The sequence below is a fragment of the Aulonocara stuartgranti genome (genome assembly GCF_965226115.1).
Source record: "Aulonocara stuartgranti genome assembly, chromosome: 17".
NCBI classification, from domain to species: domain Eukaryota; kingdom Metazoa; phylum Chordata; class Actinopteri; order Cichliformes; family Cichlidae; genus Aulonocara; species Aulonocara stuartgranti.
This window is the reverse complement of record NC_138953.1, coordinates 25767934-25795204: the sequence shown is the minus strand read 5'-3', so window position 1 is coordinate 25795204 and position 27271 is coordinate 25767934. Positions and strand designations below refer to the sequence as shown.

General features: G+C 39.1%; 1 protein-coding gene across 3 annotated transcripts in view; it reads left to right on the top strand.

Moving 5' to 3' along the window:
* chrm2a (cholinergic receptor, muscarinic 2a) overlaps positions 1 to 27271 on the top strand; it is a 91495-nt gene that overhangs the window by 1986 nt on the left and 62238 nt on the right. The window contains exon 1 of one of the 3 annotated variants that reach the window (XM_082510753.1): positions 23260 to 23306. The exons of the other annotated variants lie outside the window; for them this stretch is intronic. The gene's annotated coding sequence lies outside the window, so the exon portion shown is untranslated. Of the gene's footprint in view, positions 1 to 23259; positions 23307 to 27271 lie in introns of those variants that run through there. 3 annotated transcript variants of the gene reach the window in all.

The window sequence follows — 27271 nt, the reverse complement described above, 5'->3', positions numbered from 1 at the left end:
ACAAAATGCACTCTACTCCTACTGTATCGTTCGGCTAGATTAATCATCGCAGTTGGACGAGCCCTGTGGTTCGCTGTGATGATTGGAGATTAGGTTGTAGTTTAGGGTCATTTAACTTCACTGAAAAGTTACAGCCAGAGAAGAGGGAGAAGAGGTTTTCTTGGAATTGGGGCAGGTGTGTGTGTGTGTGTGGGGGGGTTCCCTCAGTTGTTACAGTGGGGAGAAAATCAGGTTTCGCCAAGACTGGCGGCTAATTCTGACTAAGAGAAGAGGAAACATATGGTCTCTCTGTGTTCCTCTTACCTTGATTTTAAGGACTTTATAATAAGGCTAAGTACATTTTGCTTGTGCGTATTCGTTTCTTTTTTTCTTAAATATTTAGTCTGATGCAGTTCACCAACATCTGTGCTGATATCTGATATTTTCAGCATTGTGTTGTACAGTTAACTGCTGTGGCTTGACCTTGATTACGTTTTGATTCCTGACTGTAACTGACGAGTAAACAACAAAGACGTGGTGTTGCCTTAGTACCTCCTATCCACGCGGAACGTTAACACGATGCTGGTTTTGTTCTTGTAAAATCATTATTAATTAATGTGACATTTGATTTAGTTTCTTGCCAGAAAAAAAGGATTTCCATTTGGTGTGGAATCCGTTTCGCGCCGTTTTCATCTTTGGAATTGCACTACAGGGGAACTAGCCCAGTTTTCAGTGTGACGAATAGTGTTCATTTGGCAAAAGTCTTAAAACATGATGAAGTCAAAAGGAAACCAATATCAAAAACGTCAACAGGTTTGTGCTTGAGACAAAAACATGATTTTTTTTTCCTGAAAATGTTTAATATTGCTGTATGTGAATGTGCAGATAAAGTTGTTGTCTACTTATTATGTTTTTATGGGGAAAAAGCAACTAAAGGCAAAAAATAAATTCCATTAGGTGTAGAAAAATCACTCAACAGATTCACAGGACCTCTAAAAACACAAATGCAAAAGATAATAATCACTGAAAATCAAATCCAAACCTGGATCAGTCATATTTATTACATAATAGCATTATAAAAGGTGATATTTGTGTACACTTGGTAAAGTGTAGCTTAACTGTTGTAGCTGTATAAAGTGCGACTGTTTCACTGTGCTACCCACGTCTTTTTCACAACTCCAACCACTTTTTAAGTTCCCAAGGCTTTTATTGTGTCCCTTTGTTCCTTCCGTTCTGTAGCAATGAAAATTTTTCTCTAAGCAAGTATTCGTTGTAACTTTCAGCAACTAGTTGCTGTCCATTTCCACTTAAGACCATGTCTGATACCATGATGCTGATAGGTGAGATTTACATGAACTGTGAGTTATTCATTTTTGATCTATTAGATTTTTTTTAAGTTATTTATAATTTCATGAAGCTTGCTGAGGTCTACTAAGATCAGATGTGTAGCTTGCCTTAATTTAAACCCTTTTCTTTAACCCTACTGCTATTCCATGAAATATGCAGATGACAGAGTGTCAGCATCTGGTGTCCATGAGCTTGACTGATGTAGTAAATGATGACATGCATTGATTTACATATCACCCTGCAGTTCTGCATGAATATTGGTGTCTTTGTTGTTGATGCAGATGAGAGTAAAGTGACAAATATTTAATAGATTAAGTGTATTTCTGGGATTTAAGAATCATCACCTTTTGCTTTGCTTTTGTGTTTAAAAGTGATCTTTATTCCTGATGTGTACAAAACATGCTAATGAAAGCTCTCATTCTTGTTTGATGTCTTTCACGTTGAAATCATGACGATTTTAACCAAAACCGTGCTTCATAACAGTGAGACATGCATGCACGTACACTCAAATGAAATGGAATGAATCAGTCTTTCTCGGTCACATTCACACGAAGGACGGAGAGCGAAGCGATTGAAGGAGGAGGCTCATGTCAACGCTGCTACCTTCAGTGAAGGCACATTGCACACATATTGCTAAATCTGTGCTTTTGGCAGTGTTGGAAACAGTGTTACAGACAAGGTTGCTTTTGTAAATAGTTAAATTTAGCCAGTGGGGTGCCTCTTTGCATGGACATAAGCTTCTCAGTTGTAGAGAGGCTGCACAGTGCACATTAGTGAATCTGTGTATCTGGCACACACAGAAAGGAATGTCTAATTATCACGCTTTCAGCCGCAGTAGGGTCCTCTATTTGCACTGAGCTCCTGCTCTAATCGCTGTCTTTTTGTTGTCATTACACACTTATTTATTTAATTTTTTATGCAGTTAGAATGTTATTTTTGCTCCATGTGGATGAGCCGGAAAGTCCGTGTGGCATCGGCTTGGTGTTGAAGGAAGCAATTGAGCAGAAGCAAAAGAATGGGCTCAACTGATCTGTGGAATTTTTCTGAAAGAGATGAAAAGAGATGAAGGGGTTTTACATAACAGTGAGCATGTTGTATACAAGTACAGATATATATGCAGGGATATGAGGTTATGCGAATGAAAAGAGTGACGGATGAGGATGTCATTGACTCATACATATATAAACGTCGTTTCACAAGCCTAAATATGCATATATCCTCAGTCAGAGCGTGCAGATTTTCATACGTTGAAGCTGATTCGGCCAGTGGAACAAATGACCAATGTACCATTTAGTTGGACTGCTTCTCAGATGATGAGCGACTGCAGAGCTTTGCAATATGAAGTGGCTCTAAACCACTGCACGAAGTGGCATTGATTGGACAGCATGAGAGGAGGGAGATTCCTCCTTAAGGTCATTATCAAGCAGACAGAGAGAGTTAGACGAAACAAACCAGTGTAATTGCATTTGTAACAAAAGACTTGGAATCAATGGACTAAGCACTACGTACAGCAGTTGGTCAGCGTATTTCATCAACATTCAAATGGATCCAGTCTCACTGTAATTGCTTATAAAATCTATGCTACGAAATTAGTTCAGCAGTTCTCTATGATGTAGTCTGTTCTCTTATGTCGCGATTCAGAATGTGTCTGACAAACCAGAAACTTTTTAACACTTTATAACATTTAATGAATTTTGACAGATAATTATTTATACATAATATTGCTACACACATACACATTGACATTTGATGATGTAATAACAGGGACTATTAAGCTTCATGCTCTTCCAGACATCTACATGTACAGTCTAAGTGCACAAAAAACTAAGTACACCCTTACTGCATCGATAGAAATCAAGAGGGGAATTAGCAACCAGGTGTAAGAAAAGTGTAAGACTTCAATTCAATTCAATTTTATTTATATAGCGCCAAATCACAACAAAAGTCGCCTCAAGGCGCTTCATAGATACAGAGAAAAACCCAACAATCATATGACCCCCTATGAGCAAGCACTTTGGCGACAGTGGGAAGGAAAAACTCCCTTTTAACAGGAAGAAACCTCCGGCAGAACCAGGCTCAGGGAGGGGCGGCCATCTGCTGCGACCGGTTGGGGTGAGAGAAGGAAGACAGGATAAAAGACAAAAGACTTCTTGGACAAACTTCTTTCGACAGATGAGACAAAAGTGGAGATATTTATCCATAACAGACAGTGCATCAGCACAAACACCTCATACTGCCGGGCATGGTGGTGGAGGGGTAATGGTTTTGGCTTGCTTTTTAGCCACAGGACCTGGAAAACTTGCAGCCAATGAGTCAACGATGATCACCTCCGTATATTAAATTACTCTAAGTATTCTAGAGTTGAATGTGAGGCTTTCTGTCCCACATCTAAAGACTGGCTGAAAATGGGTCATGCAACAGGATCATGATCTCAAGCATACCAGAAAATCTATAAAAGAAAGACTGTAAAAGAAAAGAATCAAGGTGCTGTGATGGCTCATTCAAAATCCAGCCTTTTTTGAAATACTGTGGTGGGACCTAAAGAGAGCTGTGCAAGAATGAATGCCTGCAAGCATCAATGAACTGAAACAACACTGTAAAGATTGGGACAATTCCAGAGAGACTGCTAAAAGAAAACAAAGGCATTGCTGCTAAAGGTTTTTCTACAATATACTGAATCATTGGGTTTAGTAAGTTTTTCGTAGGACTGCATAGAGTTCTTTTTACATTACTATTGCAATGCTGTCTGGTTTGGTTTATCTAGTTCCTCAGGAAGTTGCAGCTCAAGGCCTGATCAAGATCAAACAGCAATGTCTACAACCTGATTTCTCAAAAGAGTTGGATTATACTTTAGGGTTGTATTTCAAAGGCGTTGCATGGTTTTTCTTTTAGTCTAAAATTGATTTGAAGTTTCTTATTGGCTTGACATGTCAGATATACTTTTTAGATTTTTAAATAATACATCTCACAGATCCTCTGTAGCTGGCATCCAACTTACCAGCTCAATGCCTAGTCTCTGGGAATTTTGTTTTTATGGCCATTTCTTAAGAATACTTAGGACAGATCATTTTAGCTTGGCCTTTAATTTAGCTGACTCATCATTATGTTCTTTTTTTCCCTTTTTGAACTTCAGGTTCTATTTTCTTTTTTTAATAAAGAACTTTTTTCCTTCTAAATTTTATTATATCCACTTTTGTTTTACCATTTTCAAACCCGAAGCCACAGAGCTAAGCTGTGAAAGGTTGAATTGCTTCCTGGACTGGAAAACTTCAAGCACCTCATGGTTTTGTTAACGAGTGGAGAAACTCCCTGACAAATCGGTGCAGGACGCCACAGCACATATCTGTCGTAAGAAAGGGCTTAAGACTCTCAGCTAACGTGGGAAGACCTCGGTATCCCTCTTAGAAGTGCTTTAGCTGGTGGCTGGTAAGAGGAAAGCATGGACATATCTGTCTAGAATACCTCACCCACTATGAGCCCAACCCTTGTTTTGTAAAGCACATGTTCGTGGACATGGCATGTGAAAACAATTTAGTTCATTCATTAATTTTCATTTATAAAGCGTTATTTTACTCTTCTATTGTTGGACATTTTTTTTAACTCTTTCGACTGAAGTTTGTGTACACAACTTTTTTTTAAATGAAAATAGCTGCCTGTTTTTACTCTTGGGTAGCAAAACCAAAAAAAATGAAAGATGTTCAATTTCACGATAGATTTCAGTAGAGTTCAGTTCTAATATAATTTTCTTTTAGCTTATTTTGTTATGTATTTTACTATGTTATAACTGATACCATGACACATTAACTGGAGCCATATGGAAATAATAAATCACTCTCCTGATGAAATATACTAATATATACAACAAAAAAACTCTTCAGGTGGACTTTTGACCAAAACAGGTCACCATTGGTAGTACTGAATTTTGGGCAGAAAATAGAAATAAGATACGGCCACACTTTAGAGGACTAAATAGTAAAGTACACTTTTCAAACATTGTAAAATGTCCTTACTCTTTTTTCAAAAATTAACATTATCAACATCTTATCTTAAATCAAACTGGATGCAAAATGTCCCGGTGGTGCATCTTCATAACGTTAGCCCTTTTACCCTAGCAGCATTGGTCTGTGTTGCATTCCTGAATAACAGAACCTGAACAGCAGTTGAAATGCGACAGCAGCAGTCGTAAGTACTACCCTCTAAACCTCTGGAGATTCCTTTGAATGTGGTGCACTTCCAAAAGCCTCAGGTGTTCTCCAGTCTTGCCACTCACCCAGCAATAATGCAAGGCAGCCATTCTTTGCTCTTAATTACTCTGAGCCTCAGTACCAGATAATTCCAACCAGCTTTATTATCTGGCTCAGCCATTGTCATTTCCTCCATAAAACATTCAGATTTGGTATTCCTGTCTGCTCACATCTGACCTTGGCAGGGAGGCGTTATTGTAATTGCCCACAGGCCAAATTCCTCTATGACTGGAGATTGTAAGACACATTAGACTAAAAAGGTGGAATCTAGCTTTCCCTCTGACCTATAGCATATGCTTTTACACACAATTAGGGCCTATTCACAGAATGGCATTACCAAGAGAGCTCTGTGATGTGGACAAAAACAAAGAAAGAAGGTAGGAGTGAATTTAGATTGCTTTCTTTTTTTTTCTTTTTGCAGTGCAACTTTAGCAGCAGGGGGAACAGCTTCAGCTGGTGTCACAAGTTCTTGTAAATGGCGCCAACATGACAGGGCGCCTTAATATCTCACTGTGCTGCTGCAGATGTTTTTGAAGTAGCCCTGCGTGACTTTTTCTTCTTGTTGGCGAGGAGCACTAACAAGCAATTAGCCAACAGGAGGAGTGCTTGGTATTTCGTGGGACGAAAGCTGAGCTTACAGTCTAAGAAAGCTCTTTGTTTTGCCTTTGAAGGTTTGGTCATAGGAAGGAAAATTCGCAGCAGACATAAATGCAGGTTAAAATCATTTAGGGACATGAGGCAGAGGAGCGATGCTCCTAGTGTTTGAAAGATGTAAAATGACCAAACAGAAGATACAGATGCACATAACCTTCATTATACCATTGGGAGTTTTGTAGATTTATACAGCAGATTATATAACAGTATGTGTGATCCATTAGAAGTAGCTGAGCATTAATTCATGCTAAGTGCGAGTCAATGAGCTGCTGGCGGTTGATTTCTATTTGAATAGGCAATAAAAGTCAAACTGTCTTCCTGGAGGAATTGCTGTCCTAATTACTGGCCTGCCTGAAGCTGATAAACAGGAATGATCATCAGTTGGAGACGCCATGTACTCAACGTCAATAATGAATCACAGTCATTTCTTCCCTGCCATTCTCTTGTTCTTACTACAGACAGATTATGCCATCTGTTAGCTTCTTGACCACTTTGGTGCAAGTTGAATGGTTAGTGGATAGACTGCCATGAAATTGGATAGGTATTCATGTCTAGGTAACCGTTAGAAGACATAATGATGTTTAGCATCGCTGTTTGTCATGATGTTGTGATAGTTTTGATAAAATTTGCTAATTGGTTTATTATAATGGAAAACAACACAGCAGTTGTTATACCTGTGAACACTGATGTTGTAAGCATGTCTAGCTAGCATTAGCATGCACGACTATAAGCTTCATTTCAGTTTGCAATTCTAAAATATGATCATATATTTTCTTATTGGAGTTTTGAGAATGTTTTGTAACAACACTGCGACTAAAAATTTAGCTAGAAAACTCAAAATGTGGCTTTTGCTACAAATTTGCTTTTTTAGAATCAAATTCAATTTTTTTAAGGTAGGTATTTAAACTCAGAATGGCTCTTTATTATAATTAAAACAACAAACCTAAAATACTTTAATGGGGTACTTTGAATTGCAATCAGTAATGACACAAAAAGCAATGAGCAGTCTTCTCTTTGAATATTCCTTATTGCATTTTGGATCTACAAACTCTATCAATAAACTGGGCTTTTTTTTTAGGAATGTAACTAACAGGTCTGTTCATTTTAAATCCCTAACAAAAATAGAAACTACATCCAGCATACATACACGCATAGATCTTATTTCACAATTAAATATAACTGTCTACAATGAAAAAAAATTTACTTCGAAAGCCAGACATATTGCATTCAGAGCTTTGAAAATCACTAATTTTAGAAAGCATTAGTTGAAATAGCTTAAAGGATTTGAAGTGTTACAATTCAGTGTCTATAGAAAAAAAAATAGATTTCGTTTCCAGACAGTTTACAAATTGTCAGAAAGAGTATGAAACAATTACATTCTGTCTTCAAATTCCCTGTGAGAAAAAGACCATGTGTGAAATCAAAGCTGAATTAGAGCTGCCTCTGAGACAGATGACTTCACACGAGACGCAATACTGTGTACACACACAGCAGATGAACATGGCCGTGGCCCTGGATACTGTGGATCAAATCAAAAGGTAAACATTCTTCTCTCCACACTGGAAAAGAGGCTAGCATAGTGGCTGGCACAGCAAGAAGGGAGCATCGTTTAACCAGGTTAATATTATTAAGTCCAGTCATAAAAGTAGTCTGTTAATGTTATTGCATCCGGTGTCACCTCTTGTTTTATTCCTGTGATTTGGCAAGTGAAGACTTGTTTATTGCCTGAGGTGTAACCTGGTTCTTCCTGTGTTTCTTTTAATGCCCGGAGGCTTTGCAAACTGTAGTTCCCCTTTATGTGGTCAGTCGGTTCAATTTATTGACTCTGTCAACACTGTCTTTTTAAACGAAAACGTGAGATGAAGCCCAGATAATGGTAGTAAATACCACAGAGTTTGATGACATTTGGCAGATGTTGACTTTTTTTCCTCTCAGAAAAGATTTCTGTTTTTGAGGTGCCTCCAGGGAAACTGGAGTATGGACACTTTCACTTTTATTCCAATATACACAAACACGGAAATTAGGGGCATGTGATATTTCCACAGGATAAACATGCTTGGTTTATTTAAAAGACAAAGCACAGGCTAAGATTATATGTACATTTATGAAGTGCAGTGTGACTGTCATCCGAGACCTGGATGGTTCACTTCCCCTCAGGCTTGGCTATAAGAAGTCAGTGGACGTTATACTTTATCCAAAGCTTTGTACAGATTCGTGGTTTAGTTTGACATTCTCAAAGAGGATCCCTGAAGGTCTGTGTAACTTGTTCCAGGTGAACGATTTGACATTTGGAAGAAATGCCAGCGAGGAGGAAAGTGGGCACTTCTTGTGTTTTCCAAGCTCGTGCGTGCTTGGGTGTTGTGGAATTTTGGGGGGTTTCTTGTTTGCATTCATCAGTGGATGTATGGTGAAGTTCAGCACATTTTCCAACCAATTTTTAACCTCTCTGGCATATTATTCAGTGGGCTCACTATGTCAGAGTGAGAAGCCCATCTGAAATGCTGTTATTTGACTTGACAGGAACAGGACTGCTGACAGAGTCCAGAGACTACGCTGTGTCAGAGGAACACAAACAGACTGTAGGATAGATTCACTGTGTGAGGCACCCGTCGCCCCTATGTTCACACTCTCTGATGGCCCTTTTTGACAGCCCTCTCAAAAACAAACCAGTCATAGCAGAAAAAAAGAAATGCCTCATCATAAAACAACTTAGGGTCACACGAAATGGATTTCCCAAGTTGTTATCTTTCGTTGCCATCCACGCTAATTGTTTGGCTAGCATTGTTAATAATATTATACTATGCAAATTCCTACCTTTTTCTAAAAGGCAGTCATAGTTTTGACCTCTAGCGCTTTTTTTTTCTTAATTGGCTGCAGTGAAGTAGGTCATGTCAATAAACTTGCCACTCACCAATGGGTGTGGTTTGTTACATAACCGCAGTGAAGTGCAAAATTGAGCCACTGGATGTCTCTAAAAGCATGTTTTTTGGATGACTCATCCTGCATTAGTGGTTCATCCTTTAATTTGTCCAATCATCTGTGAGTCATCATTCATCACTAACATTATTAGCTTGGCCATATTAGGTAGTTGGGAAATGTTTGGGCTTGAAGATGTTATTGGAAATGCAGGTCAGTTAGGGTCCTTTACCTCCACAAATTTCTGTGGCTCTCCAAAGACCTCGTGCCAATTAAGTCTTTGTTTCTTTTTTCGTATTCAAATTCACGTATTTTGCAAAAGTTAAAGATGGTGTTAATGCATTCACTGTGTTAATCACACTGCACAGCTGAACAAATTGAAGGAGAGCATTGCTATGCAGGTACATCTCCGCAGCTGTCTCTACTTTGTCTGTCGATCAGGAGAGAAATACAAGAGACAAGGTCATCCCACTTCTCTACAATTTTACACAGTTTCCTTGTCCGATCAATACTCTCCAACATGGCTAAAAAAGAGAGGTCTCATTCCCCAGTCACCTAATAATTGAAAGCAGTTAGCATAGAAGATGGGACACGAGTAACAGCGGCGTCTGCTTCTTGTTTTTTCATTGAATAAAATCAAGCTTTGTAGTAAAAGCTCAAACTCAATGCTTGGAATGTTTTAGGTAAAAACCTTTTCCACTTCAGTTTGGGACATATTAACTTTTTTATTTTTATAAACAAGGGCAAAATACACAGAGTATCCAAATCCAATAAAGCATGCATTAATAGAAAAGTTTTAATGCAGGAACTTTCATGTTTTTCATTATCTTAGAGAATTTCTTTCAAGTAATTCAGTTGTAAAACCAACTTGTATCAGTAAAAGTTGATTGTTTTTAATAAGCTGAAAAATATGGGTTTTAAGTTTTTATTTGACTGGGAATGACGAAAGAAATGTCCCGGGTCTCTTTATCTCTGTACCTGTTAAACGTTTTCTTTTCTGTTCTTTCACATTTCTCATTTGATGTTCAGATTTTATTTGATCAAAAATGTTCCCAGTTTCCAGATCACTCTTAAAACTGCGAGCCTCAATACTCAGAAGTACTTTAAACTTTTTTTCCATACGTCTTTTTTTATGCAAGGCAGCTTTTCAGTCTTTTTTTATTTTGTGGGCCGACACATGTCTCCGGTGATTAGTGCTGACTGTCTGACTTTGCATTGGGGGACTGAGGACTTGTTGCGGTCTTCTAAAAACCTAATGAGATTAGTGGTTTATTGGTGGGGGAAGTACAGGAAAGGTCATCCACTTTGCTAAAAGCACAGATGGCCATAGCATTGATTTGAGGAAAGCACCATTCTCCAGGTGCCTAATTAGAATTATTAACATATAGTCAGTTTTAAATTAGATCTAGGTAATATTGAATCAGGTACAGTATGAATAAAAGGTCAAATAAGTGAGTTACAATAAAGGCCTAAGTGTCTTGATTCTTATCAACATAACAGAAAACATAGGTTGCTTTGGTGATATTTAACATAGCAAGCACATTGACGTCAAGAATGGGAGAACTACTGAGGATTCTTGTGATGGGTCATCCCCTCTGCTTTCATGCTTCCTGTAATGTCCCATTGTTGGCACTTGCATTCAAAGCTGGATATGCACGTTTATGCTTTGATTATTATCATCTACATAATAGATAACTGATCTGACCTTGACATTCTTTCTCAGCACAGCACCTCAGCAGTACTGTTTTATGTTTTCAAACAAACCTCCTTATTGGGAAATACATTTATTTTGGTAGATAAGTGAACACCAAACCTTGTATCAGAGCGATTCTATCTTTAAATTACACTTTTGTGAGAATGTGAGTGCGTGTTCTGCATAATTATGCCCTTAAACAACTTCTGTTCAGAAGTGCAAATGTTGATACTGAGTCTGACTCAATCTTCTTGTCCTTGAAACCACTTAACTTTGTATATTCTAATTCTCAACTGCAAAGACGCACTTTGAACGTGATAAAAACTGCTCACCTGACAAACATTGAAAGTGCTCAGCTTCCAAGGACAGTCCTGTTGTGGTCATACAGGGGTAATTTCAAATGTTTTTAGCCTCTCAGTTGGGGGCCTCTACTCACTGGAGAGCTGTGCCATAATATGAGTTAAATTAGGATAATAATTCCTACTCCCCAAAAGATTCATTATGGCAGCCATTCCTGGAATTATACCAGAAGGAACTAAATCCCTCGGAGTTAATTTCAAACTGTGGTGTCACTTTTCACAGTGATGCAACAGAGGAGTGCAGCTCGTCCAATTACCTGTTGGCTGGTGATTTATTTGGTCACTTCTTTTCTCCTTCCATCCTCATGCTAGCATCCTTCACTCACACTCCGTCATTCCCCTCTCCCTACTTTATAATTCTGCTTATCCTATATCCCGGCTTCTCTCGTCTTTCCATCTCCCCTCTGCTCTCCGTGTTTGGCCTCTATATCTCCAGAGCAGTAATGGTGCGGTTCACCATGCCGGGACTCAATAATGAAGCTGTTGCCCCAGAAAAGCCATGTTAATGTTGACTCTGGGATCAGATTCTGCTCCAAGACACACAGCGGTGACAAATGAATGTGCCATATTGAGCCAACCAAGCTCAGTAAACAGCACATATAGATTTGGGGCTTTGACTGAGAACTGGGAGATGAGATATTTTGCCAAGAGATTATGGATATGAGAAAACAGAAATTCAAATTTATCACCAGGGGATATTTGAATGAGCTGTTAACATAACTTTAACTTGCAGTAAATAGCTGAAAACTTGTAGCTTTTTGGGGCATGTCCAACTGGAGTAGTACATTGTGTTAATAAATGGGAAAGTGGAACTGCAGCTCCCTTAAGTATTGGCTCATCCATCTGGTTGTCAGCAGCATTGACGAGCTGTCTGACTGCTCTGGCTTTGCTACTGTGACCTCCCTTGACCCCCTCGATCCGGTCTGACAGGCAGCGATGCGCTCTGTTAGTAGAAAGGTGTGTGCATCTGTCTGTCTTCTTCTGTGCTTAGCTGCATTTACATCTGAGGATTGGTGTGCCAGTGACCCCGGCTGATGTACATAGGCAGGCACAAGGAGTTTCCTATGTTTGCCATTCCCATGTTTCTCCTGTCAGACTCTGTCTGGAGCCTGCAGAGCAGCCATGCATGCCTTTCCTCCATCACCAACAATACTCTGTCTGTTATGCCCACCCATGTTCCTGTAGCCTGATGTATAATCCATTTAAGTACCTTCAAACTATATTAGGCCCATTTCAAAGGTTTGTCCCCAGGGACATCCTAATGTAAAGCCCCACTGTGATGCTTTTAAGTAAAACTAAACCGGGTTTGGCTGCAAGTTACAATACTATTTAGCCAAGCATAATATGTATTGCTGTTAAAGTCAGATTTTTGGATTTTATCCTGTCTACGGTGTATTTTTAAACCAGGGGTTTCTCAAACATCACTGAAATGAATGTTCAATTTGGTTGTAGAACTCGACAAGCAACAAGCAGAGTGACCTTAAGGTGGTTTAAGCAAGTGTGGTGAAGAAATGATAAATTTTGAATGTAAACTTTCTAATTTAGTGGCACATTAGCAGAGCAGCTTCAGTGTTTTGTGTCTACATGAGCACAGTAATGTGATGTTGAGTCAGAGCCCAGCACACAATCACTGCAGATTCACTTAAAACAGAGGTAAAAGGACTTTAGTTATAATAGAAAAGAAAAGAAAAAACGCTACACTGCCTGTGTAAAAATCTGAATTGATCAGTTTTGTCAGACTAACTCAGGGGTGACGGGAAAAAAATGCAGCTGCAACACTTGTTAGATAAATACAGCTTTGCAAGTAAGGAAAACAAATTGCCATTGCTGAGAAAACTGTTATTTCACAACAGCAGTTTCTAAGCGCACTCTACATGCAGCTTGCAAATGTACCCAAATGACAAAGAAAAAAAGATCCTCTCTCACAAATAAATTAAAAAAAAATGTGTCATTTATTTGTGTGACTGTGTGTGTGTGGGTGTATTAAGTCACACTTGGTGTGGGTAAGCACTTCTCCCAACTACTGATTGCTTGAATGTCAGGAATTTAGGGGTGAGAAATTTGGTGGTTGCTGTGCTACACACAATCCCATGTAAATTCTCACTCTGTGGGAAACACTGCAGTGGAAATTGCGCACAATGATAAAAAGAAATGCTCTCACCTCATACGGCTTTGTAAAAGCAGGCACGCTTCCATTAGATTATTTAGCAATGGCTGCAGTGATTTATTTGAGTTCTGCTCCTCGGGGCTCACCTTTGGCATCTTGTGTTTAATACCCTGAACGTGAGCTGTTTAGGGCACATAAACTGTACTGACCTGCATTACATGCTCCCATTGTAAACTGATGGACTTTTTGCATGCAAATCACCCACATTTGGCAGCACATGTAAATTAAAAGCCTGTTTTAAACAGTGGAGTAAAATTTAGAATCCAATCATGAAAAAAATGGCAGTTTTGTAGTTTGCTGGTGACTATATGTACATATCCTATTGTTTTATAAACTCAGACTGTATTTTTAATGTGTTTAATAAGCACTAGTATAGTACATTTAAATGCAAGTAGAACATTTAGTGATGTGCAGTCAGAGCAAATCAGAGCATTTCTAAATTGGCAATTTAAACACCCTGGAATCTAATAGTTTATAGGTATGGGGATAATTAGCTTATTTTTGGTCCTCATTTTCTGGTTTACCAGACCCAGTGTCTGCCCACAAAATGACACTGGGTCTGGTAAACCAGAAAATGATAATAACAACACCAAGTATCCATCTTGGAAAAGGAGGAGTTGGGGGTGGGCGTCCGGGTACACACCGGCTCACTCCTTGGCGGCCGCTTGTCGGGGCCTGGGGCTCGCTCGGGCCCCTTTGGAGGTGGGGTGCCCCCGGCCTCTCGGCCTGGGGCTCGGTCACTCAGGCACAGCTGGGGGCCGGCGGAGCTCACGGGCGCGTCACTGCAACTCCCCCTGACTTCTGCTCCGCGGCTGCTGGGCGAGCCCTCATCTGGGACTCTCCTCAGCTCTTACTGGAACAGTGGCGCGGCTGCCCCTCTGTTGGTCTTCCATGGTCTCTTGTGTTCTGGGGGCCTCTGGATGTCTGGAGTTTTGATCTCCTCCATACCCGCTTCACACCCTGGAGGACGGGGCTGTGGCCCCCCCACACTCCCTAGCAGATCATTACATGGAGAAACCTTTGGAATGCAAGCATGCTGATCCACACAGGTATGCACACATGGGTATTCACAGACGCGGACTAAAGCTTTCTTGGCTGCTGCCTCAAAGCACACTGTGCGCTGTCTATCTTGCGTGCTGCACAATATCGTTTATTATTTAGTAAATATTGATATCTATGACTAGCTAGTTTATTGTGATGGTGCTTTGTTTTCTCTATTATTATGTTGCTCTTTGTTGTTTGCTGTCTCCTCTGTTTGTTTTTTTTGTTTGTTTTTTTTTTTTCTCCATACAGGTGACCCAGGAGTTCTTTTTTTTTTTCTCTCTCTTCCCCCCCCTTCTCACCGTCTCTTCTCCCCTTTGGTTTTCTTTCTTTCTCTCCCCCTCTTTCTCTCATTCATTCCCCCTGTCCTATTTATTTAAAAAAAAAAAAAAAAAGACAAAGGATGAACTGAAGCTCTGCCATCACGTAATGTCGCATACTGCTGTTTCTGATGTCATTTAGAAGAAAGAAAAAAAAAAAAAAAGGAAAAGGAGGAGTTACTTTCAGTTAGTTTTTTTGTTTGTAGCAGTTGCAGGGCAATGGAACTTGAAACCCAGATATGAGACGCTGCTCGTTCTGCAGCACCCACAGCTAGGAAAGCTGCATCCGTCATGCAAAGATCATCCCCACCCTGTCTCTTTGAAGTAATGGCTTGGATCTGTGGAGGCAACATGGTTTCATCCAAACAATTTTTCCCTACAGAGAAACACAAGTATGAAAAGGTTGTGCTGCCACGGAGCTACTTATTGAAAAATGCATCAAACTCACTGTGCATGAAGGATGTGAAATGCTACGAGACCAGGTGTAACACGGCTAACTCGATCAATTTTCAATCAGGCCATGCTCCTCAGTCATTCATAATTCTTTTTAGCATGTAAGTGACTTTTGAATCTTTCCACACTGGGGGTGTGCTTAACTCATACACCCTTTACAAAGAATGTCAACAAGTGCAGCGGTAGTTAATTAAAGGAGGCAACGTGTCATGCGTATAACGCTGATTTTCCCTGTGAAAAATAAAGTTAATTCATTTTGAATTTAATCTCCAATATGTGTTCAAATCAGGGTGTCAGTTCCACTGATATTTGACCGACTCAATTACATTTCTAAAAAACTCCAGAGATTTATAGTGTCCTTTAACCTGACCATATGAATAATTTATTACTTTCAAGCAAAACCCAAGGAACTCTTATTAGTACAAAACTCTCATGTAGATCTGTTTTTAGTCTTCAGTTTTTAAGAAAAAAGCTGGTTTTTATTCTGGGGCCAAAAAACACCTGTCCAGGCTGTCACTTACTAAAGTTATGACATCATAAGGCCCCTCCATTGTTTTGAAGTGAAGGCACATCAGTTTTATGGGCTCCGGTGCCCAGCGGATGATTTGTGAGTGCTATTATCCCCTGAAATCGCTCTGGAAAATGGTTCCAGTGTGAAGATAGGAATTGGTGACAGACGGAGTGGGGGTGGGCGGAGGGGCTTGCTTAGTAGTATAGAAGTAGTCAAGTGGTTGTGTTTGTATCCAGTAAAAGCAAGATCTTGTTCCCTTTTTTTAATAGAGAAAAACTCTACCAACACATTATTTGGGTTAAAAATAGCCTTCTTAAAAAAATAAATGTCATCCAGTAATTAGTAACAAACGATTGGCTGAGAAGTTGAGGAGGAAATGGAAGAAGAGAGACAGGGTGAGTAAGCAAAAGGGGAGGGGGGTGAGTGACCAATAACCTAGTTACAAAATCAGCATGCAAGCATTTCATCTTTTTCTTCACATAGAAGCGGTGCAAACAGGTTTGCCCGCCATCCAGCTGACAGGGGAAGTTTTCATTTCCAAGCTTGACTAATTCATTATAAAGCCATCTGAGTGCCAGAACTCTCTGTTGTTATAACTTGAATCTTAGAAATATAAACTGCTGAGTATTTAAAATATTAATTTCAAACTCCCCCACCTTGGAGGTATGCAAAATGTATCTCTTGAGAAATTCACTTCACTGACCATTTACAACGAGCGGTTCAATTTGTCTGAAGCTTCCTCCGTCCTAGCAACAAAATAAGGAGATCGCTGATAAGAAATGCTCATTAATCAGGTCTGTGCAGCAATTGAAGCTGTGCGCCATCTATTTCCCTTTCAAGAGTTTGCTCTTCCTTTCAAAACTCAAAGTCGTGCGAGAACAAAAAAAAAAACGCGAATCTGTTTGGAGGAAAGCATTGCCACAAGCTTTCATAGAACCAGCTGCCTGCACACAATACGTGGTCAAATGTTAAGGTTATCAGCGCAGTCCAGAAGTGAAGGAGCCCCTTCACCACTCTGCTTTCCACACCTGCACTGAGGATTTCAGTTCACTGGCAAAGCCCTCTATGACAGCGCAAAGCCATTCTGCTGGATGGAGATAAAACGTAATACTAAAGAAAGTTAAATAATCAATTCCAAAGAAATCCCTGAGTATTAATCTAGAGCAGACCGCAGGATGGTACCTCCCGGGGGATTGCAAGATGATTTGCAGAGGGATTTAGGAGATGATTCACAGCCTATGAAAAAGTTATATACTAATATTTTCTAAAATACAAACATTTTATCAAGTTTTGATTCATTCTTAAATTTGCACGATGATATGTTCAATTTCTCTCTGCAAAAAGAGGAATTGTTCTTCTCTACAGTGACCCTATTGTCACACTGAGGCACATACTTAAGGCAATATTATCAAAACGTGTAGACTACATTCAAGATAATGTAAAGCTGAACTGTCTGTCATTTTGTCTTTCAGTAAGTTGGATGTGTCACACCTTTCCATTCACTAGAAGAAAATTCAGTATTTTCTGCACAGCTTAACATTGCACTCACAGATGTGCTCAATTTAGTATAGTTCTTCTGACCAGAGGATTATACTGGGTTCACTGGATGGGAAATAAAATTGCACATCATTACACCACTAACGATGTGCAATTCATTTGCAGATATACACTTAATATAGTGAAAAATTCTAGTTCTGTTATTCTCTTATCTGTTGTTGGCTGAAACTTTAGCGCATTAAATGCATTGACACAGTTTGCACCTTATAGTAAAGTTGCATGTGGGGCACGGATTTGCATGAATCAGTGGGATCAACTACATCTGCCAGAAGTTATATGTTAGTTACACTGTACACTAATGAGCATTGTGCAGTAATAATAATAATATGATTTTATGCTACATTTAACGAACCACCAATCTCACTAGGAAGTATTTTGGTCTTCCAAGATTCTTTTTCAACTTCATCTACTTTATCTTTAAATTTGAACTCATTTCTGTATTTTTTTGTTTTTGCACTCTGAGGTCCTTCCCTCTCCTCTCTTGCCCTAATGCTGTGGGTGTACATGTACCTACATGTAGAAATAATTTAGGAGCACTTTATGGCTCACAATGAATTACTGTGATCTTGCGTTTCACAGGTTACCACTTGAGTAAGATGTCACATGCCTTTTGTCCATGTCCTTCATTCCACGCCGTTCCCCATGAAAGCGGCTCCATGGGGAATAGTGAATTGTGACATTATCACCAAGTGCTGGTAAGGATGGTTAGGGAGGAGTATAGCACAAATGCTGATACCTAGTAATAAGCAGCCTGGAGCCAGCCTCAAGTGACCCTCAAGAAGAGCATTTGTTTTAAACCACATGCGGGGTGGTTGTTATTCAGTTGATGTTACAGTCCCATTCAATCAAACAGAGTGAAGAGTCATATTTTTAGTATGCAAGTATGCATGGCATAAATGCTGGCGGAGAACTACATCAATACTACTTCAGAGTGTGAGAGGTAGGTTATTGGCATTCCCATGTGTTTCTGTTTAGCTTTCACTATAGCCTCGGTTTTGCTCTGTGAGAGATAGTGACCCTTGATGATTCACTGTGTATTAGCAAAAGTTCTATCAGCTGTCATTGAATGCTGATTTGGAAAAGCACGAAAAAAATATCTGCAACACCTAATATAAATGTATGATAAGGGATTTAAAGGCTTGATTTGAAAAGCTGCTGATACCACATGAAGGTAATACTTCTTTAAAATTGTTACTCGTAATCCACCAAAAGGATTATGGTCTTGAAGAGTAGTATAAATGTATCTTTCAGCTTTCTTAAACCAGCAAAAGGATGAAAAAGGACGTCAAATATTTTAAAAAAGCAATGGAATATTTAATCCACATGCACAAGCCATTAACATAATTTCGCAAGATAGCAAATAATTTCTGTCTGCTATATCTGCTTAAACTCGGATTTTTAAAAAAATATTCCCAGATTCTGGACTTCTTTAAAGGGAATATATAATCTAAATGACCCTGCACACGAACATGCACGCCTTTGATCCTGCATCATGTGCTGCAGTCAAATATCTCAGGTGTAGGGATACACGATTAAAACCCCAGTGACACTGTATACAGGGTTTATTCAGTTACCTTGCAGATTATTTTTAAATAAAAGCAAAGTGAAGTTTCGTCTTCTCTCTTTGGATGTGATCTCCACCTCCTGTTTATTCAAATCTTATTCTCTCTGTAGTTGGATAACTCTTGCTCCGGTCCCTATGAAAGCTCACCCTGAACTTTTAAGTCCAAATCTTTTTCATCCTTTTGTAAAATTCTGAGCCTGACCAAGGAAGTGGATTCAACTGAAAAGAAGATGAATAAAGGCACAGTTTTCAATTGCAAGGATTTGTAAAAGCTGATAGAATGGATTTCTGTTTATTGCAAACCTTTAGGATTTTTTTTAAATCAAAGGAGCAAAGACTAATTTAGATTTAGATCATTTATGTTGAGTAAATGAAGTTGAATAAACCTAAATATTTAATGTTTCTGTTTTTTAACTGTCATCTTAAATCTCTGTACAATAGTGTTTAAACCATAGGCGGTGTTCACAAACTAATCTCAGGCAGACTTTTCCATCTGCAGATTTTGATCTAATCTTTCCCTTTTGCTCGCAGCCTCAGAGCTAAAACGAGCAAATTGTTGTTATTTGCTACACTTGCTCTTTCTTTTTACTCAGTGAAAACCTAACACAGTGAAAAGTACTTTTTTTGTTTTTGTTTTTTGTTTTTTTAACTCAGACAAGAAGGATAGCACTTGGAAGGAAAGAGAAATCCAACCTCTTATTGGGAGGTTATTGGCAGCAACATCAAAGACTCGTCTCTGTCTGGTCTTTTTAAAATCAGCAGCAGTTCCAAGTGCAGGTAGCTCTTAAACTCCTTAATAGAATATCAGTACCTGCACATGCAGTCGATCATCATTACAATATGAAAAACACTACAATTTGTGCTAAGAATGCATAGAAATGTGATTATTTCTACCAGTTGTCTGAGGTATTTTTTCACCCTTCAGTTAATGTCAGTTTTAAAGTGCCGTGAAAATGTAGTGACACGCTTTTGTCTTGACTTTGAATCACCGTGACAGTTAGATGGAGTTTCTGAGTGGACTCAAAGTGACAAGTTTGTCCAATGATGTGGCGCTCAATGTTTTGATGTCTCAAAATGTGATGGTACCAGTTCAGCCTTTAAGCACAAACCTCAATTCCTATCGGGTTCCAGTGAAGAGTAGTGCAAACACCAAGTGATGGAGACGACACAGTCAGAGATCTAGAGAACCAGAATTTCTTAAGGTTAAACAACACTGGGCAACATGACCAAAGAGATAGCATCAGCAAGAGCTGCAGGTATTACCTTGTAAAGTAGCTAGGAAAGCAAAAAAATATGGATCTAAACTCCAAGAAAAAAGACAAGCTGGAATACCCGATTTGCAACAGTAGAAACCTGTGAAGGCTCCTTGCTTATTTAAGAATTACGACAAAATTTGTACTGTGCAGGACTATACAGTTAACAATTAAACATCAAAACATATGTTTTAACCTCTACAATTTCATTGTATTTTCTGTTACTTATTTGCTACCATATACACAAGTGTCACTACGTCTGCAAAACAGACTGGTGGTTGCACTGGCCCACACATGAGGCAGAGGCATTAAGTGGAAGAGAAAATGGAAATTCAGGTAAAGATGTTATCTTTGCTAGGACAGTTTCTCCTAGACGCACTCAAGCTTGTTTTGACAACAGTTAGGTTTTGAATATGTTCTGATACCTCTGAAATATCGCTCCCATGGAAAAAAAATGGCTTCTTGTCTCACACTGATCCTATTCTGAGCTCTTAAAATGTTCCAGATTGTTTCTCCCACACCTTCATGAAAGAATTCTTTTTTTCCCCTTAAATGTTCTTCCTGTACTTGTGTCAGTGTGCTAAAGTTTATATCATAATTTGTTGAATAGTTTTTATTACTTGGATGTCAGACTAGTTGGGGATGATGCAGAAAGCAGAAGTGAAAGCTGCACATGTATATATATTTTGTGGGTTAAAGGATGCGGTGCCTATTAAGACACCAGCATAGTCATGTATTTATATTTATGTATTTATTCTTTTTATTTTATTTTTGATAGAAACTTTGTTACATCGTAGGAAACACTTCACAATACAGCAATTGACTTGTAATAAACTCCATATTTTACAGTATATCAAACATTTTTGGTCATTTTTTCATGGCTTTACTGGCTTCAGCTAGACAAAAGTGGTTAAATCCCAAGCTCTTCTTGTTCACGTTTCCTTAGGCAAGACACAAGTTACCCAGCAGTGCTCTGTTTCCATAGATTCCATATAAAAATGGAAAAATCCTTGAAGCCCAAAAGTAGTGCTTTAAATCTGAAAAAGGACCTGCACATGTATTGAAGTCTATTGGGGGGCAGTAAAAACATGTCCTGATCAGTTTGTGATTGTTAGTTTCAAGACTCATTGACCACAACATGACTGTTTGTAAAGTGTGGTCCCCACTGAAGACAAAAAAGAAGGATAAAGCAGTGTGTGCTTTACACCTGCCCTGTTGTGTGACTAAGAAGTCACAACGAGTATAAAAGTCAGTTTCTTAGTCAGATCCACCTCTCACTCTTCACACTGGTCTGAAAACACCAAGATGGTAACAATGAAAAACACTTAGTCCGTCATAAACTGATGGGTGATAACAAGATAGAGTGTCACGACGAGTGTGATCATGTGTCTTGAACGCATCACAATTTTTAATAATTCGTTTCTACAACAGTCCCTCATACTTTCAAACCAAATTTAACCTGAGCACATCCTTAATAAAATCCTCTTCATTTCGCTTGCTTCTCCAGTTCTTGAGTTAATTTAATCTTATATCCATTTTAGTTATTACTTCATATTTGAGCTGAGACAAAACATATCTTTAATACGTCTCTATAGACAAAGAACACATTATCGTCATGAGCAGTAGCACAATATTAAGTAAAGTTGCAGTTCTTGACTAAATGCTTGATTAAATTAACTACAGATCACATATATAACTGGGTGATTGGCACACATTACGCCAAAGCAAGACAGGCACTGATTCCAAAATCCCACGTGCAAGTAATGGAAATGAAAAAGAAAAAAAAAAGATCCTTCAGTGGTTTATCTAATTAGTGCCGTTAGCTCCGAGTTGCACTGTCGAGACATATTATAGAGGGAGAGCACACGGCAAGGCAAACGGCAGTGCAAACAGCTAAGCAAACTCCACGGTCTAATACCGTATCCTTCTGCCCCGAGGTTAAACAGATCCACTAATCTTTCTCCTTGTTTGGTCTGGGCTTTGCACTCATCCAGGCAGCACCCACAGCAATTGACGGCAGCACAGTCAATGCTCCACTGTCTTTCAAGCTGAATGATTTGGCTCAACATGTAGGTGCAAAAACATCCACCTACTGATAATATGATTGATGTCTGCATTAGTCAGGATACAGTAAGATCCTTGTTACTCCAATTTCTTAATCAACCAGAGGAAAACATTCACCAGATGGGCATGCCTATCGATCTATAATGTATGCTGGAAGCATATGACTCTCTATTCTAAAGATGAAAAAGCACTGGGAGACTGATGCATTGGCGTGTAAACAAGCTGACAGGCAGCTTTTCAGACAGTTACATAATAAAGACTTTTTATCCAGACACATCGCCCCCCAACTGGGATGTTAGCTGAGAGCAGATAATGAAGAGCCAGAGTAGATGTCCACTGAGATCTATGACCGCGCTTAGACTTATAGAAGCTGCCGCTCATTCCTCTCTAACATAATGCTGATGTTGCAGGAAAGCAAGAGCCCACACTTGAAGGAGGACCCTGGCAGTTTCAGTCAAGGGACACCAAGTACTAGGAAACTGCATTATAGACCTTCCCTTCTGAGTATTTAAAAATGGAAACACTGGGAGGCTTGTTTTATTGCTTATGCTTTCGATGAGATCTCTCCAAAGCACTTCCGACAGTTCGTAGCAGTGTGAACATGTTTTTGTTAGAAAATGCCCTCTTAAGGTGAGTCTTGTGGAGATGCAGATGTCACTGGACATAAAACAGCAATTTCAGGATGGGGTATTCTGAGGTGATGCTGTGATAAGTGAAAATGTGATAAGAAGGGTTTAATCTCTGTGGATATAAAATGTAGCTTGGTATCCACCTGTCCTCATTTCATTTAATGTGCATGCATTTCCTTCTATGTGCATTTCTCTATGTCGGCACATTCTATTATTTTTTGTGACCTGTAGTGAGCTATATTCTTACTAATGCACAACCAGGTCTGTGGTCAACCCTAATCATGGTCAGATCTCTTCCTTGTGATGGTTGCTGTGTTAAAAGATAGAAAACTGTCTAAGTCACAGCCATAATAAGATGTGGCTGAGGTCTGACTGCTGAGAAAAAAAAGGTGCTTGAATGCTTCCTTTCTTATCTCCCTTAGCAGAGAGTACACAGGACTATCCATAAGAAAAGGAAAGGTGATAATGCCACCTCACAATCCAGAGCAGTGCAACATCTGACGGTTCACAAACACAAACGATCAACTCGACCTGTCAAAGGATGCAGATCTTCATGTAAATTACTGATGTGTTTCCATCTCCTGGTATAACTTGCTAAGATGCTTATACAACTGAGCTTTTAATAATATCTTTACTTTACAGGTTAACTGTGAGCTTTAAGCTTTTTATGAAGTTGTTACTTTTGTCAGACAGCTCTAGAAGTTTTCTATATCTGTATAAAGACTACTATATCAAAATGATCAAAGTAAAGTTGAGATTATTTTGCGTGTCTACTCTGCATTAGTTAGGTCCTCATTTTAAGCCTTCCTTTATTGCCAGCCTTTAGGATTATCATTAATTAGTTTGACTTCAGTCACAGATACTAAAAGTCTTAATGAATGCAAAAGTTTAATTACATCATCTCTTCACCGAGAAGACACAATATGAGTGGCAAGAATGAAAGCAAACACTCTTATTTCGCCGTTACATTTGGTAACTTCCCTTTTTTTTTGTCTATTTTAACATGTGGCAAAGCATCTAAGATGTGCTTTTTGTAGTCCATCTTCAAAACATGGTTTGTACTACATTTCAAATCCCCATCAACATCTGCCATTATATAATTAAATCCTTAAAATCTTTCCTTGACCTCATGAAGTTTTATACTGAGGTAAAAAAAAAAAAAAAATGTCATCCATACATCTATCCATCCAATTCAGGGTCATGGGGGCTGGAGTCCAAGCTGACATGAGGTGAGATGCATTCAAATTCACACCTATGGCCAACTGAGAATCATTAGTTGTACCCTGAGAGAACATGTAGCCTGAGAGAACACAGAAAAGGCCAACAGGTTGAGACCCAGACCCACCTTGCTGTTGAGGTAACAGTAATTACCACTATACTATCAGCTGCCCAGGAAACCACAACCCACAAACACAAAGAACTTTGAAGTGACTCTACTATACTACTCTCTTAGTCTCAGTGTCGTATTTTTTTATTTTATTCATCACATGTTTCTTATTATTACAATTTTTTGCTTTTCGTGATGCTTAGAAAACCGCATGTACAGAATATTCAGTCGGCATATCCTGAGTGCCATGCCTGTCTTTTACCATGTCAGGACCCAACCTAGCAGTGACCATGGATACCACAGTTTGCCCTGCACCACTGCAACAGTCCATCACTGTAATCTATATGGTAATACTGCAAACAGTTTAGCCTGCACCTACTGTATTAATTGAATAAAATAAAATAATAAAATTAAATAATTAAAAACAGCTTCTCTATATGAAATAATGAAATAATGAGAATCACTGCAATTAAAAAAATAATAGCATGAAAAAAACCTAACAATACTACATTCAAGTTTCCAAGTTTGCAAAGAAAGCTACATTTGTTATTTCTTAATTGTCTGACTGATTTCTAAATTAGGTCGCTGACTGATCTGTACAAAAAAATCAGTGCTTGTACCTAAAGGTGTTTCATTTTCAAATGGTTTGATTTATTAAACCAGCAATACAACACTCAAAGATATTCAGTTCAGTGCCTCATAAAACAAAGAAAAGACAAAGCTCAATTGGGATTAGAGGAATTAGGCACATTGTGTTTCAAAATTACTTTATTAATATAATTATTAAAATAATTACTTAGAAAGAAAGAAACAAAATAGACTGGGTAACATCTAATTCACATTCAGAGATGGAAAGGAAATGTTTGTTTGGGTTTTTTTTTCCAGGAGTTTGTGTTCTTGAGCATTTCTTAAGAACATAAACTCCTGGGATGGATGGATGGATGGATGGATGGATGGATATAAATTTTTTTAGATATTTTCTTTTAGGTTTTAAAGGTTAAAGTGCAACAGATTAATGCTGTTATGTTTGGATCCCCAAGAGGTTTGTCAGTCTCAAAGAAAACGGCATCTGCTGCCTGTCACATGCTATTCTACTGACAACTGCTGGCAGCAACACACAAAGAAAGCTAGTGTAAATAATGAACGATGTGCTTCAGTAAGTTAATGCTGTGGATATAAAATGCTGCATGAAGAAAAATGGCAAAACTGAGGCAAGCTTCTGTAAGTAGCACTTGGTAGTTGCAGACCCATCTCACTACTGCCAAGGCACTGACACCAAATGAACATCTAATGCATATCTGGCAATAAAATCCTTTCACAATTCCCAAAGGATCCGCTGCAGGTGTCACAGTTGCAGGAAATGACACCCTTGCACAGTCCTGTACAGACTGTAATTGGCCAGGTACTTATGCAATGGGTGGTTTTGATGTGATTGACTGGTGCATTTCAAGAATAGACACCACCATCTGAAATCTTTTGTTGCGTAATCAGATGTAAATGTGATTAGTAGACAGCCTTGCCTTCTTGCCTTACATAAAGACTAAAATTAGATCATCCACACAATGACACAAATAAAATTACGTTTGAAGCTTCCAACCATAAAATGTAGAGTTTGCGATATTCGTGCAGCTACCCGAACATACTCGCTAACCAGACAACAACATTTTTTCCTACATCTTTGCAGGGCTTAGACAAGTGTCAGGATGTTACAGTCCACCCAGTGTAGAAGCAAGTCAGGAAGTGTGCTCTTCACCAAATGTTTAGTTCTCCTCAGTGATGACAGTCTGCTAGACAGGTTGGTCACTCTATTAAATCAGAGTTCCTCCTCCCCAGAGGCTGAAGTAGTTCTTGGGAGATTAAGGTGATAGAGTGTGGGTAAAGACAGCTGCCTGGGTCATATGCCAGGGGAGAACCTAGACTGCATTTTTATAACCTTGATGGCCCTTTTTACTGACATATACACTAAGCCCACAACTTGCAGCAGAAAAGAACTTAGGTCATGCCAGACTATCGTGAGCCAGTCTCAGCTATGCATGTTCAGCCTTACAGAGCATTTATTCAGAATTCTCAGATTTGTTGCTGAAGGATTAAAATGGCCGCTGGCCAGGAAGATTGCAATCCCCGTCCAAAGCTGCCTATTAGATATTTAAAACCCTTATCATCTGACAATTTTGTGAATAATTTCCATCATGTTATAATGCAGCAGAATTGCTAGGAGCCTTCAAATCATTTTCCTACATGATTAGAGAACACTGAAGCGCACTTAAGTTTATGCAATGTCTGATCAGACTAAAGGCTTTTCCTATTAGCATAATAAATGAATTAGAGCACCAGAGACAAGAATCGCTAGGCAGTTTTTCACCACAGGGAAATAATTTGGCCAATGTATTGTCTAACTGTTTGAGACAACAGTGGTGTGTCACCCAGCCTCAGCATGTTTCACCCTCCAGCGTTCCCGAAATCTTTCCATCCAACGAAAAGCCCTGCTGGTGCCCGGATTCTGCTGAACGTGGGGGTCCTATGATTTCTCTGCCATCTTCTGTTTTGTGATTAGTCAAAACATGACTGACACGGCGCGGACAGTAATGCGTCTCTGCGGCGACGTTCCATAAACACAAGTTGTTATCATGACGCTACATCTTTTCAGCAACACAGACTTAGTGTATTAAACACTGTGGCCTCAGGGCTCAGGGTTTATCCTATTATCACCTGCTCGTGTCTTCCCCTCCCCTTGTGTCTTAAACTAAGGTTATTGCTCATCCACAGTTCAAAAGAAGGTATTTTCTTTATCTATTTTTTACATGCTTGCCCTTCATATACTAAAGACACAAGCAGCAGCTGTTATTTCCATGAAGTGTACAAGTCTTTGTTAGAGAGATTTTGAAACTGCCTGGGTTCCTGTGAAGAGTTCTGTGTAAAATTTACACACATGACATGTGCCTGTTAGTGTCCATATGGGTGAGAGTGCTTCAGCACTCTGAGATAATGGTCTCAGAGGGCTGTGGCTGAGGGTGCGAACATATAATTAACTCAGGCCACAGTCATTTACATCAGAAGCAGTCAGAACCATCGTCATTTTCTTTGGTTCTCATGCTGGATGTATACATTATGGATAATGAGGATTATAGGTCTCCTGGGACTGAGTACTATATAATTTACAAAGTGGTCTATGACACTTTTCTGCCCTTGAAAC